The sequence below is a fragment of the Poecilia mexicana genome, unplaced genomic scaffold (genome assembly GCF_051168715.1).
Source record: "Poecilia mexicana isolate PSO_F unplaced genomic scaffold, ASM5116871v1 scaffold_9, whole genome shotgun sequence".
Taxonomy (NCBI): domain Eukaryota; kingdom Metazoa; phylum Chordata; class Actinopteri; order Cyprinodontiformes; family Poeciliidae; genus Poecilia; species Poecilia mexicana.
Genome location: NW_028263378.1, coordinates 17,788,000 through 17,802,462, shown reverse-complemented (window position 1 = coordinate 17,802,462; position 14,463 = coordinate 17,788,000). Strand labels below are relative to the sequence as shown.

General features: G+C 44.2%; 1 protein-coding gene across 1 annotated transcript in view; it reads left to right on the top strand.

Annotated features, from left to right (window-relative positions):
- setbp1 (SET binding protein 1) overlaps positions 1–14,463 on the top strand; it is a 51,285-nt gene that overhangs the window by 14,381 nt on the left and 22,441 nt on the right. The window lies entirely within an intron of this gene.

The window sequence follows — 14,463 nt, the reverse complement described above, 5'->3', positions numbered from 1 at the left end:
CACAAGCAAGTGACAGCTGGTGTCTGCCCTCTCCATTTGTGGTCATAGACTCGGAGACCTCTCTGGTCCCCTCCACTCACCGCTTGTTTCCTTTCCTCTCCTGTTCCCTCCTTTAATGAAATCAGCCTTTGTGGGTCAGAGCCTTCACCTCCTCCTCCCCCGCTGCGCCCCCCCGCCCCCCTACCCCATCACCCTTCCCACACTATACTGGTTTCTGGTGTGTGTGACACCGTGTACGTACAGGTCCTTGGGGGAATCTAGTGTTTGTGGGCTGTGTTGACCTACACGGTGCTGTGTGTGTGTCCAAACCTGACAGCCATCTCCGCGGCGCTGAGCGCGACAGGCCCAGCAGGACTAACGGTGTCATGTTGTCAACATGCTGCAGAGTCGTGTTCTGCTCTGTTGTTTGCGCTCCAACTCAAGTGGCTCACAAGGTAAAAGAGCCCCTCGGCAGGCATCTGAGCCGGCTTCCTGTCTCACACACACACTTTGAGGCGCTTCATTGGTCGACACGATCGCATCAGCAGGGACGTTGCGAGGAAATGTTTATCAATGCAAAAGCACTCGCAGCCCTTAAACTTTCGCAACCCAAAACTTTAACGATTTCAAGACAAGTTTGCATAATAGTGAGGTGAAATTAAAACGGTACATGGTTTTCAAAGTGTTTAACATATCTTACTGTAGAGCCGCCTTTTGCCTCAGTCACAGCTGAACTTTGTTTCTTTTGGGTTTTAAATGCAGAAGCTGAACATTTCTGCTCAAGCTCGGTCAGACTGCATGGAGAGAGTCTGTGAACACACGCTTTTAAGAAGTTTTTAAAGTACTTTTGAATCTAAAATGGGCAGAACATGTATACACAACAAACTTTTTCTTTATATATTTCATATTAATTTTGCTTCAGTTTACAGTTTTGTACTGTTTTTCTTGGTGTATCTCATAAAATCCAAATACAACCCATTAATGTTTGTGGTTTAAAAGTGACCTTTGACCTTTATGTACCCATTTACTCTGAGCAGCAGGGCCAGCTTTCCTGTCCCTCCTGAAACAGCAATCCCCACAGTATCATTCTGCCACCACCGTGTTACACAAGTTGTAGCAATTTCTTTTTGCCATTCTTCTACAAAGGTCCGAAGTGAGTGTGCATGACAGTAGCTGTCCAGTAAACCTTCCTCCTGTCTTAGTTTGGTTTATTTGCTGCTGCTAGATTTCTTTCTTTTCTTTTTTTTTAGCTAATCGTAAATCTTTGCAATTAATGTAAGTGGAGAGTCATGGCCAAGATGGAAGGAAACATCGTGGTGTGTTCATGTTTATTAACCTTTTTAAACATTTGGAGCGTTTGCTTGGAAAGAAAGCAAAATGTGGTTTTTGATTTGGAGCTGGCAGAGAAAGCTTATCCATCACCACAGCCAGAGTTCCTGTTGGTTTTCTCTTGGACTCGTCGTCTAACCGCACAGTGAACCTTCCGACCTGCCTGTGGGATTGTTCAGGCAGGAAAATAAAAAAGCGTGACAAGATGCGCGTAGCACGAACGAACATCAGTGTTTATCTCCGTTGGTAAGCACGGCGGGCTGAGCCTCGCTTTCCGAAGCCCGGGCAGCCGCTCATAATCCAGCGCCATCAGCCCCCTAATTAGGAAGCCCGCCGGTTGGCGATGATTGACAGATTGTTGTCATAGTGACGGCTCTGAAACGCCGGTGTCTTCTGAGCTTTGCTGAGGGGAGGGGAGAACGTGTTGGTGTTGGTTCAGATCGGTTTCAACCCTTCATCCCCACCACTCCGTCCTCCAATTACTAACACCCTCCCCCCCTTCGCCCCCCCAGCCCCTCGCCTCACGTCGTCTGCCTGCATCCACCCATCACCTGCCACCCCAGGCAGGCTCACTGGAGAGGAACGGGTTAAAGAGACCCTCTCTCTCTCTCTGTGTGTGTGTCTCTCTCTCTCTCTGCATGCCTGGATATGTGTGTGTGTGTGTGTGTCGAGGTTAAATACTCTCTTTGTGGTGTACGGGAGGCTGTGTGTCAGAAGGGGAGGGGAAGTGAGGTGGGGAGCAGATGGACAGCCTCTCCACTCGCCCTTGTATTGTGTCCGCAGCTACTTCTTTTTCCCGCTCTCCCTCTTTATCTCTTTTAGCCATCTCTCTTTCCACACTTGTCCCTGCCATTTTTTTTCTTCCCTCGCATCTTCCACTTTTTCCATCACTCTTTTCAGCCCCTACCAGATGGCAGCACGGGGCAGCGGCGGCGGCAGAGCAGGAGAAGGAGAAGGGGGTTGTGGAAAGAGGAGGAGAAAGGAGGTGGAGGTCAGGCATATGGAGAGCCTGGTTAAGGGGCCCCCTCAGAGGGAGTGTGTTTGTGCGTGTGGTAGTGCGGTGAATAGAGGAGGGGGCTGAGGGAGGATACAATAGAAATCCATTAAGAGGGAGATTTGCCTCTAATAGACAGAGAACGGGAGAGACGGCCAGCCCGATTAGAAGCTAACCATGTAGAAAGAGATGAAAATGGTGCCCTTTTTTTTTAAAGTTATTTTATGTTGTGTGGTGTCACCCAGTCAAGGAAGGTGAGATGATTTAAATAGGAATTGTGTAATTAATACCTTTGACAGTAAATTAAAGGGCAGAAAACATGCGTGTGCAGACTGGGAAACATAAATATCAGGTGCGTGAAGAGATCGAAACACCTCAAGTCTTCCTTCCCAGAGTGAACTCTTTCATATTAAGTCCTATCCAGTTTCTGTCAGCACGTGACTTCATCTGATGAAGTAAGAGTAAGGTGCTATTATGACCTCCGGGTTTGAGGGCTTTAAGCTTCGCACCTTGTTTTACCTCCAACTAAACTCTTAGGAAGAATTTTTTAGAATTTCGTTGAGTGTTGACAGTCTGCTAACGATCATCATCAGGCGAGCCGACGACACATTAAAGAAGCTTCAACCACTTCTAAATCGTTCATGTGGCATTTATAGGATTCAGTAGAACAAAAAAATTAAAAATATAACTATATACTGCCATATGAGGCTGACTGTAAGCACTGTGAGAATGCCTCGACTGGTAACTGTTAGCCAATGTCATAAAAAGGACTATATCATTTGATCAACTGTAGTTTAAAATCTAGTGAGTGAGTGAGTGCTTTAAGCTCGACACCTGTATCTACGCTTGAGACTCTTAGTTTGAAGTAAGAACAAAAGAAGTTCATTGTTTTGATACTGTCAGCTAATGTCATCAGTCATTAAATGCCACCGATCCAATTTTAAATTGAGGTATAAAAAGGAAGAAACTGTAACAAACAATGTATGAAGGATTTGTAAACACTGGGAGGATAAAATGACTAACTACTTGAACGTAATAAGACGTTTAGCTTAAGATGTTAAATTTTAGTGCATAGAAGCTCTTTAAACGGTAATTCTGCTTCGAACAAAGAACTTCGTTTACTAAGGTTCGTTAGTAAACGCAGCACCACCAGTGCAGAAAGTTAGTCTAGAGTCACCATGTTGTATCACTGCTGTAGATTTTTATTCTGAAGAAAGCAAAGAGGAACCTCTCGGGTTTCTTTGTTTTGTTTACAGTCATTCACAGTTTGAGGCTCAGAATTAGACAAGGATGACAAAGGAGAAAGTCATCTTTGCTCATAACAGATGTGGTTTTGTATCTCTTCATCTCAACAAATACACATAATTCTACAGCTGTCAGTAATAACAGTTGAGCATTATTTGCTTTTTTTACAATATACTATTCTATTAGTGAGAGGATTATGAAAGAGGGAGGGCAGAAAGGGGAGGTGCAACGGGGGTAATTTCCTCTTTTTTTTTTTAACAGGGAATCTCACTCTTCTATCATCTTCATAGCAGGCATCCATAACCAGAGGCGTCATAGAGTGAGCGTGGCGTGTCAGGGGACGGGGCCCACATTAACGCAGTATGATGGGCTCCCCTTCTCTGTCTCCAGCTGACATCACACACATGCTGGATGTCTTCTCGCACGCGGCTCTTTGTCTGGCCCACTCCGTGTGCGCTCAGAAGATGAATGTGTGTGATTTAATAGATCGGATCCCGGGTCAACCGCTGCATCACTCCTACGGACACGGAGGAGGCTCATGCAGCCGCGTGCACGCAGGCACACAGTCTGCAGGTTCGATGCCTTCACTTGGCAGAAGCTACCTAAAGAGCATTTGCTGCTTTTTTGCTCCCAGAGAGAAACACATACACACACACACAAATCATGTTGAGCGGTGATTGCAGTTAGAGGGAGTGTTTTCCTGGTTATCTGTCCAGTTCCCTGGATGTGCCAAATGTGGCTCTTAATCCATTTTGCTATCTGTGGGGAAAGATAAGCCAGAGCTTTTTCAGGAGTCCGGGCCAGGCTGTGTGTGTGTGTTGTTGCTGTTGTTCTGCGTGTGTGTGTTAGTGGACCCATCCGAAAGCTTGACTCTAAATACACACTTATCTTGTCTTGACAGCCCCTCTGCTTGGTGGTCCTACTGGCTGTGTGTGTGTGTGTGTGTGTGTGTGTTGTTGCTTGGTGGTCTTCTCCCAGCAGTGTTTGGGATTATTATGTGTTAGTCAAGTGCATGCAGGGAAATTAATGCTGTCACAGTCGCAACGCCAAGTGTGTGTACGCGCAATACGTGCACGTGTGTGCGCAGGGAACGCTTGGACGTTTGATGTGGATGTTGTTTTTCTTATTTCTGTCGGAGATGGCGGTTGGTGACCTGAGGGACTTGATGAGCTCATAAAAGCAGCAGCGTCTGTGTCAGCTTGTGTGTGTGTGTGTGTGCGTGTGTGTGATGCGTCATGCTTTGCCCACAGAGAGCAATCCATGATTGATTTATGAATATGTATAAACATAAAATGATCACCTCTGCTGCGGTCTGACCCTACTGTCCCATTGACTGTTTTTGGTGTCTGTCCGTTTGGTTAAAATCCCCCAAATTGTTCATTTAGATTTTTTTGGTGTGTGCATGTGTGCTGTCAGTGTTTGCAGCCTTTGAGTCTCTGATCTGGGAAAGCTTTAAGGGGCGTCTCCCTTTAGTGATTGGGGGATGGTAGATGTGAATGTGTTTGTGTGCATGTGAGCTGGAGGGGGGTGGAGGGGTAGTCGGGGTGAGTGATTTAGCACCACGGAAACACCAGCTGTCCATCTGTGTCTGACCCCCATGCACACACACCAGCACACGCACACACACACACACACGCACACACACACACAAACACATCGCATCTAACCTCTGATCTGCTTCTCGGTATCTCCCAAATCTTCAGAAAGTCGAGTCAAAACACAATCTGTTCACTTGTCTTTCACTCGCCAATCACATCCACAAGGTTTTCCTCTCTAAAATCTTTTTCCTGGAGATCCGCACTAACCTTAGTCTGCTTTTCAAAACTAGACCTGGGCCAAGAGGAGATTCTCACAGTGTCTCAATACCAAATTATGATGACAATATACAAAAACATTTATGCTGCAATATATAACATAAAACAGAAAGTACTGGTAGTGTTGCCTGCACCATGTATTTATTATGTTTTAGAAACATATTTAGGCCAAACTAAAGAGAAAGCACAAGCAAAGCACGAGACCCCAGTCTCAGTTCAGTATTAAGGGATTCCACTATTTATGGATTCAAATTATTTTTGGAAAATTCACCCATTCGTAAATATTTTTCTGAAATATTTGAAAGTGAATGCAGCTCAGGAAGCCTACTTTACATGCTATTGGGTGATGTTTGTTTGCCAAACAGCCAATCCAGACGTAACATTGATGTTCTTTGGTGCTCCTTGCCTGTACCTTCAAAGAGTTGACATACGAAAGACTCTAGATATTAGTTGCTATGCTAAGACTGAGCATATTAATTCATAGCACAGTTTAATTGGTGTTTGAATTATTAAAATGTAGATTTACAGGGATCAGTGAGCAACAATCTGGGTGGTCTCCGGTATTGGCGGACGGCTGTGGTCTCTACTATCGAGTAGTTTTCAAGTATTTTTGTACAAACCATCATCAGTATCTCACTTTCTTGGCATTCTTTCAGTTTTAAAAATGTCAAAACAATATGGTTTTATTCACTTACTGTTTCTTGCAGGAGTTTGAATGGTTATCCCTTATTTGTTTTAGAGCCAAAGACATTCGTTCCACGTTAAAACATTACATAGTTTTGTTTTGAACTTCTGTATGAAAGCCATGATACCGTGAAACTGTGAGAATCTCGTATCGTCCTACGCCTAATTGAGAATGATGATGACCCCAAACAGTGGCAAGCCCTCATATAGCGATGCCTTCGATGATTAATGACTCTAGAATATGAGTAACGATCATAAACTCAAACACACAAACATACTCAACGCTGCAAGGTTGACTGAATGAGGTCTGCAGCAGCGCTCTGACTGCTTTGGATTTATAATGAATGAATGCATGGTTAGCAATGGTGAACACACACACAGAGCCACACAAAGAAGTGCTGGAGGGGAAGCAGAAGAAGAGGTGAACTTTGACCCCGCTGGACATTCAAAAGCAGAGGTGATAGCTGAGCTCCAGCCTGTGTGTTTGCATGTTTGTGTGTGTGTGTGTGTCTGCTGTATTGTTGTTTGTACGATTGGGTCAGGGTTGAGACAACTGGAGTCTGGCCTTTGCTTTCTTACCCTCAGGGCTGGATTTGATGCCTGTCTGTCTGCGTGCGTGTGTGTGTGTGCGTGTGTGTGGGGCTGTGCTGACCATTTGGTGGGAACTGTAGCTAATTTCTCAATCAGACACACACATACCATCTTCTCACTTGGTCTCAAAAGGTCAAGCCTTATTCTTCCTCTATTGTGTCCGGGTCCCAGTAGGTCTCTCTTCCTCCTCCGGCAGATGCAGACGTGCTATAAAAGCCGGTCCGACTTTAGGTGCGTTTTTTTTTTTTATAAAGACCTTAGGCGCTCGCTCGCATTTAAAGAAATGCTAATGGCTCTGTGACAAATCAGCTCGTTGTGCTGAGACTTTCTGAGACCTGTTGTGTTGACAGGTCGGTGCTGGGAAGTTTTTCGGGATGTGTGTGGGAGCACAACACACCAGAGCAATGCTGAGCGATTCTGGCTTTTGGACGTGTGAATCAGCCTGATTCTCATCACCGAGGGACAGTGTGGAGGGCGGCCTTGTTTCATCTTCTCTGTGGTCATAGATAACGTTGAGTCACACCATCTTGAGCTCGTGGCGGCCACTTCATTATCTTCATCAACCCTCTGTGGTTGGTCAGTGAGTCGGTGTGTGTGTGTGTGTGTGCATGTGAGGGAGGAGAGGTGCGGCGTGTGGAGGTCCAGCAGGAACTGGGAGAGCAGGAAACGGGCTGCGGATTCAAAGGAGAAAGAGAAGCAAGTGCTGAGTATCGACTTTCACTAAGTCCCACTACAAGCGCTTGTCAGTGAAATCTGATGGCACCATCAGCTGTCTGGAGCACGCCAGTGTGTGTGTCTGTGTGTGCGCGTTTCTAAATCGCTGAAAGAAAAAGACGTTAAAGTGTCCGAAATCTAACGATAAGGTCCCGAAATCAAATTGTCTCCAGAAATAGATGCATGGTGCTTCAGAGTGAAAGTGTTACAGCAAAACCTACAAAGGAGTGGTACTGAGGACATTTTGTTCGTAGGACAAACCCTGAGGTTGTTGCTGTCTGTTGTTGCAATGTGTTCAACTTGTTTTCAGTCTGCAGGAGGCTTTTTAGTAATAAACAGATTTTAGGTCTCGCCAAGCGTTTCTCTCTTTCTTTTTTTTTCAGAGACGTGTGTGCACTTATTGATATGTTCTTCAGGATACTTACCATCTGACAGAAATACCCATCTGTACCAAAGAACTTGCTTCAGACATTGTTTTCACTCATTAATCCAAACTTTCTCCTAAAGATTTCATACTTTTTATACAGTTAATCCTTACACTCCGGGTTCAAAGCAAGCCCACAACATGATACCGCCTCCACCTTGCATCACTGTTTGCAGCACCATTCTTTCCTCCTTCCTTCCTTTCACTGTCCTAAAAAGTCAATATTTATTATATCAGAAGGAGAGGAGATGTCACACCATGTGTGTGAATGAACAGGTTTTGTTGTCTCAAAACAAAGAAAAAAATTATTTGAGGTTTGACATTTTAAACTGTATTTATTGTTCTATAAAAGCAGTATCAGTGTTAATTATGAACATTGTGTGCTTTTCCTGTAGAGTGTAGATCTTTACCTTTGTTGTTAAATTCGTCGTGTTCTGTTCGACTTGAATGGATAGCCGGTGTATCTCTGTCAAAAATGCTTCGGACTTATGAGTTAGAGCTGCATTTGATCGATTTATGAAATTTTTCTTTTTTGAAGATTTAATTTATGAAAAGTAACTTTTTTCACCATTGCACTAGTTGGGTTTCTGGACTTGTGAGTGATATCAGCCCACCCAGGGCCTTCCATCTCGTTTTACAGGCATGTTTTACAGCTTGAACTTATTTGGACTTTGAATTCAGGTCAACTCCCAGAGGGGAAGATTGAAATAAAAGCAAGTTTTTGAAAATAGTTCAGGTCATTAAAAAAAAACAAAAAACAAAAGGAGAGAGGAAAAAATAATTAAAATCAGAAACTGTATTTAGTATGAAAAAAAATCTGATTTTATTTTGAAGCCATGTTGGGCGCGTCGTCCGATTTAATTTTTAAACATTTTCGTGAAATATTTAATATTCTCTGACTGGATGAAAATGGACTTTTTGGGTTTCCAACAAGTCGGGACAAGGATCGTTCCAATCAATAGCTGATTTTCTCTTTGCATGTAAACATTTAGATTACAGAGTTAAACTCTTTTTAAGTCTGCAGATAATTGGCAACAGAGAGGGACTTTCTGGTTTTCTTTTTTATAAAACGTAACTGTGTTATAACCATAACTTACGCTTAACACCATATTATTGCTCCGCATGTCTTCTCTCCAGGCTCTGTGAAGTGCTCCTGCTGTAGTTTGGCTGCATATTTATGCTCCGTCTCTTAAGTGTGGATCCCAGCATGAATAGGACTTTTCTGTCTGTCCTTATGTCTGAGTGTCTGTCCCTGGGCACGGCTTAGACTAAACAAACAGCAGTGTTTATGAAGCAGAGAAGAAGCCACGAGGGTTTTCTGTTTGCTGCTTCATTTCACCACTCAGACATCTCCACATGCACACACACACACACACACACACACACACACACACACACACACACACACACACACTGCAGCTCCTCCTGCGTTTCTCTGCCCCGTTCTGTTGCGTTTTTTGTTTTTTTTCACCTTCTGCTTCCCCCCTCCTATCCCCCCCCCTCCAGTTCAGTGTCTCCTTCTCAGTCGGTCTCTTTTGGACCAAACCGCTCAGTGAAATATGTGTCCGCTCTCAGACCGAGAGGAATGCCACTCCGTGTGACCTCTCACCCACTGCGAGGAGGGGGTGTTGGTTTGGACGAGGGAGCGAGGGGGCAGCTTCAGTCATGTGCCCGGGCCTGGAGAGAAACACGCAGAGACGCACGCACAGGCATTTCTGAGATCATGCACACACACTTTAATTCCTGCAGTCTGCTAAGCTTTGACCCAGCTCTGGACCTGCAGCTCTCCTTCACCCGCGTCTCTTTGTGGCTGCTGGGAAGTGTATGATGCTTCACTTTGGTCTGTGTGCGTGTCTGTGAACACACGAGTGGAGTGCAGCCTCGCACAAAGGCATTATTGTTGGTAAGAGGGGGCCTAAGGGGAGGCAGGCAGCCTGATTGGTTAAGACTATTGTGTCTCACTTTTCCCATTCTCCCTGTCACTGAGGATGTCATTACAGAGCCTCTCTGACTCTCTCCCTCTTCCTGCTGCTGGCAAGCTGAAGATCATCTAAGGATACGAGGTGATCAAGGAAGAAACTGTCTGCTCACAACCTTAAAACTTCAAAGGTGGACAGAAGAGTCTATCTGAGACACATTTAGGGCTTGTTAAACCAGGGATTGTGCTAGAGCCAAATCTAAACTGGTCTAGTTCCCCACAACTGGAGACAGGGTGTCCGCGCATCCATAAAGTCTTAAAAGGTCTAAAAAAAAGAGGCAGGACTGTTTAATGTAGTTTTTCTTTCTGTCAAGCACTGTGGCCTCCAGACATCTTCATAGCGTTCTGCTACTGGCGAGCTTTTTTGCGTCTATCATGGGTAAAGTTCAAATTTATTGGCTGGATGACGTTGGTCGTTCCCTTTGTGCGGAAAGCTTGGAACTGCGGGGTTAAGGCTGTAGAGAACCATATGCAGAGTGAGAAGCACAAAGCTGCTGCCAAGAGCCACAGACCTCAGAAATTTCAGATTTTTTGCTATGCCCGATTGTAATGCAGAAAACTCCCCCAAACATCCCCTACATTTATAGTTTTTTCCGTCTTAAATTTCATTCAAGGTGGCATTAAAAAAGGGTCTTAAAAAGTCTTACATTTGACTCGCTGAAACCTGCAGATACCCTGTGGAAAGGCGCGTCATCGTATCACTATAAATGACTCACCCGGTTCAAGTTTGATCCTCCCAGGGAGACAACTCAATGACACAAGTCATATTATTAACCTCAGTGTCCCTATAAAAAGACGCCCTAATGTCACCAACAGCATTGTGCTTTTTTTTTTATTATCCTAAAACAAGATCCAGTTCTAGATTTGATTCATCCAGATTAAAATCAATTAATTCACGTTCATAGTTCAATACTGGAGCATTTTCAACTGAGGCACTCTGTTAATTTGGCTTTTTACACAACATTAAGTTAAATTGCTGGTCTCCAAAAGCTACACACAAGCTTCTGACGACAATATTTGTTTTCTGCAAAAAAAAACCCAGTTTGTTGTTGCCTGAGCTTGTTGCAATGGAAACACAAAGGACTTTCCATTCCTTAGCTTTCACGAAATTCTGTGTGAATTTATCGGTGTGTTTGGTGTCATTTTGTGTTTTGTTTCATGGTCCAGTTCTGCACCAGCTTTACTATTCTTTACTTGTGGTCCCATATTTTCCTGAAGCACCTGCTGACAGACCTCTGTCTTACCTTCATGTGATTTTAGAAAGCAAAAGTTTCCTCCTTTAAAGCCTGTTATAGGTAGATTTTATTTTTTTTTGGCTTCTTCCTGATTGTAGCGGAATCTACTTTCACATCAACAGCAGTAAAAACCTTCTGTAGGTTTTCGTAGACATATTTTAGCATCTTAGTCTGGTTTCAGGGTGAACCTGCTTGAATGGTCAGACCTGGTTGGAAGTGATTCTGAATCTCCTCCTCTTCGGTACCGGAGAATAACTAAGTTGCTCCAATGTCTTTCTAAGTCCTCGGACAACTGTTTGGATCTCACCATGTTCACTAGTCAGGAGCACAACAAACAAACAAACAAAGGTTGAAATGAGACAAACCTTTAAAACTCTGAGTAGTGAATGTTCTTATCATGCTCATTTAAAGTAGTGTGCCTGTGTGAAGTTTTAAAAGGAATTTTCTTAAGTTTATATTGTTTGATTGTATTAGTTTTAGTATAATTAAAATGTGTCTTACCTACCCACATGTTCAAATATGCTGGAAACACCCAGATCTTTCCTGGGTGGCTGCATTTTGTGCACTATACTCACTGATAAATGAGTAAACCATGTTGTCGTAATACTCCACATGGCACATCTGCAAGCTAAGACAGACTGCCTCTCATGAACACATGAACTAACCGTCATGGGTTCATGGTTGTGGTGACCGTCTACTCTTATCAGATCTTTGCTGTCCGCCAACACAGGCAGATAAAATACATTAGACTGCATAATTTGTGAATAACTAATCAGTGTGTGGGGCTTTGCTGTTGCAGACCGCAGAGAGGAAGCGTTTAATCTGAGCACACAGCTTCTGTCTTGAATTACCAATCATTCCACACAGGAAGTCATCCCTTAAAGCAGCTCATTGGCTGTTAATTGTTTCCTGTTGGAGAGAAGCGGTGCGATTGGGTCATATGGTGCCCAGAGAATGCAAACAACTTCTCCTGTTGGTTTGTGCACCTTGTGCTGCATGAGTGTCTGCATTGGGGAAGTGAGTTTTGACTTATCTTGAGGCTTGCAAAGAGTATCAAACGTCTGTGAGTGTGTGTGTGTTGTCTTTGTGTCGAGAGTGTGTACTGATTGTCATCTGTGCTGTTTCTCAGCTGAAGTTCATTGACCCCCATGAAAGGGACGATTGGTACATAATCGCTGTGAAACGACTCTAATACGGCTCTCAGCGCCTTTCTGTGGCCGGCTGCACATACAAAGGCCCAAACACGCCATTAATGGTAATAGTGGGGATTAGACGTATACTTTGTGTAGCATGTAAATGTGTGTGCTATTAAGGCGCGAGTAGAAACCTCTAACTGCCTCATAATAACATGCTCTGGCTCAGCCAATCAGAGGTTCTTGTTTAAATTGAGCCATCAACTTTTCAGTGTGTCGGAAGAGAGCGTGACAAGGAGGCTCTTTGGTGGTTTGCTGCTATCTTTAGGAGCACTCCAGTCTCAAGGATTACTGCTGAGGGTGTATGAGGGACCGTTTTACTCCAGACCCACCACTGCGCCTCACGTGTGCGCCGAAGCTCCCGCGTTTGATCGTGTCTAAGAGGATCAAATGTGCCGTACGTGACGGCGTGCAGCATCAATGGTGCTGCAGAACAGGGTTTTTTCAGTGAAAAATAGAACTCTTTGTGGTTGCAAATAGGCGTGTCACAATAATAAATTTTGCTAGATGATGCATTGCCACAAAAGTTATTGGGATAAATGATAATGTTGTTGTTTTGAGACCGTTTTCAAGTAATACAATAATGAAGGCATAGTAATGTAAGTACACAAAGATCAATAAACTTTCATGTCTAACAAACGTGTACCACTGGAACTGGAAGATATCTTAAATATCCAAAATAAATGCATAACACAGCAAACAAAATGGATGCTAGAGTTTCTATAAGCAAAATTGCTCTTCATAAAGGGGCTTATTGAGACCAATGCAGCTGTTATCATGTGATTATTGTGTAGTGCAAATGACTGTGGCTTGATTCAAAATTTTGTCCAGATGAAAATTAGAAAAGTCTGACATCCATTTTTTTTCAGCCTTCCTTGCTTTGATCCATCTAATTGAAATCCAGTGCAGCCTATTGCTGTCAGAAATTATTTAATTAGTAAATAGAGTCGTCATTTAATCTCAGATTAAATCCGTACGATCTGGCGCACATAGAACAGGGAGAACGCTGTGAGGAAAGTTTATATCAGGGCTATAAAACAATATTTTAAGCTTTGAGCATCTCATGGAGGACAGCAGTAAATCTAGAGCTGTATTATCAAAATGTGTAATTATGAAGCTACTGCAGTGACAATACAGTTCAAAATTAACCCAGTTTCTTGACTCTCTTCTTTCTTTTTCTTAAGTAAAATGTAGTATTGTAGATGCATGCCACACTTTTCAGATTTTTATCTGTAAAAAAATAAAATAAAATGTTGAAAACCATTTCCTCCCACTTCATAATTAAGCCCTACATTCTGCTGATCTGTCACTAAAACATCCCATGAAAGGTTTCAAGTTGTAGCTTGATGAAATCTGAAAAGTGAAGAAAATATAGATGCTTTGGCGAGGGGACTTTATAGTTTCCGAGCTTTTCGGCTTCGGAGCCAAACTTCCAAATGTTCCCACCCAACTTTCCCAGAAGCCGCTTGAATCTGAGGTAGGGAAGAGCGTGTCGAAGTGGAACATGCTGAGTAAAAACAGACGTACAGTTTCAGGCAGCGGCGGGTCTGATCCCACCCATCCGCAAACCGTTCACCTTGACAACCCCTCCTCTTCCCACCCCCTCCTCTCTCCCACTCCTCCCTCTTTTCTCTCCCCCGCTGTGGGTCTCCTCAGGCGCATGAATGGAAGTCTTTATTCCCAGGAGAACTGGTGGGAAGAACGAACGAACGAGGAACAGGGATGAGGGTGGCGGTGGAGGGGGGGGGGGGTGAATGGGGCTGGTTAGAGGGGTGAGGGGTAGGGTGGGGGGTCTGTGAGAGTGGCCACAAGATCAACACAGTGCCACAGCTCCTCTTTTCTACTCTGCTGCTTTTTCCCTCCTTTTTCCCCCTCTATGTTACTCCCCCTCCTGCCCCGCCCGCCTCTTCCTACCCCGTTTTTAAGTGCTGTGGATACAAAGCCCTGTTAGTATTCATGGTGTTTGTTTGCAGAGGAGCTGCATGTGTGTGTGTGCGAGTGTGTGTGTGTATGTGCGTGTGTGTGTGTGTGCTCATGGAGCTGTCAGAAACACAGATCACAGGGAAGCAAAGCTCTGAATGGAGCTGGAGAGAAGCGGGCATGTCGGGGAGGAGGGTGGCGGTTCCCACAGGAGGAGAATGGTCAGCTCCAGAATAGACGAAAGAAAAGAGAAAAGGACGAGGAGATGGGGGTGAAAGGAAGGGTGGAGGGGGGGAGTGCACAGGGGCATGGTGTGTGTGTGTGTATGTGGGGGGGGAAGCTGGGTTCCTACATGGTGTTAAA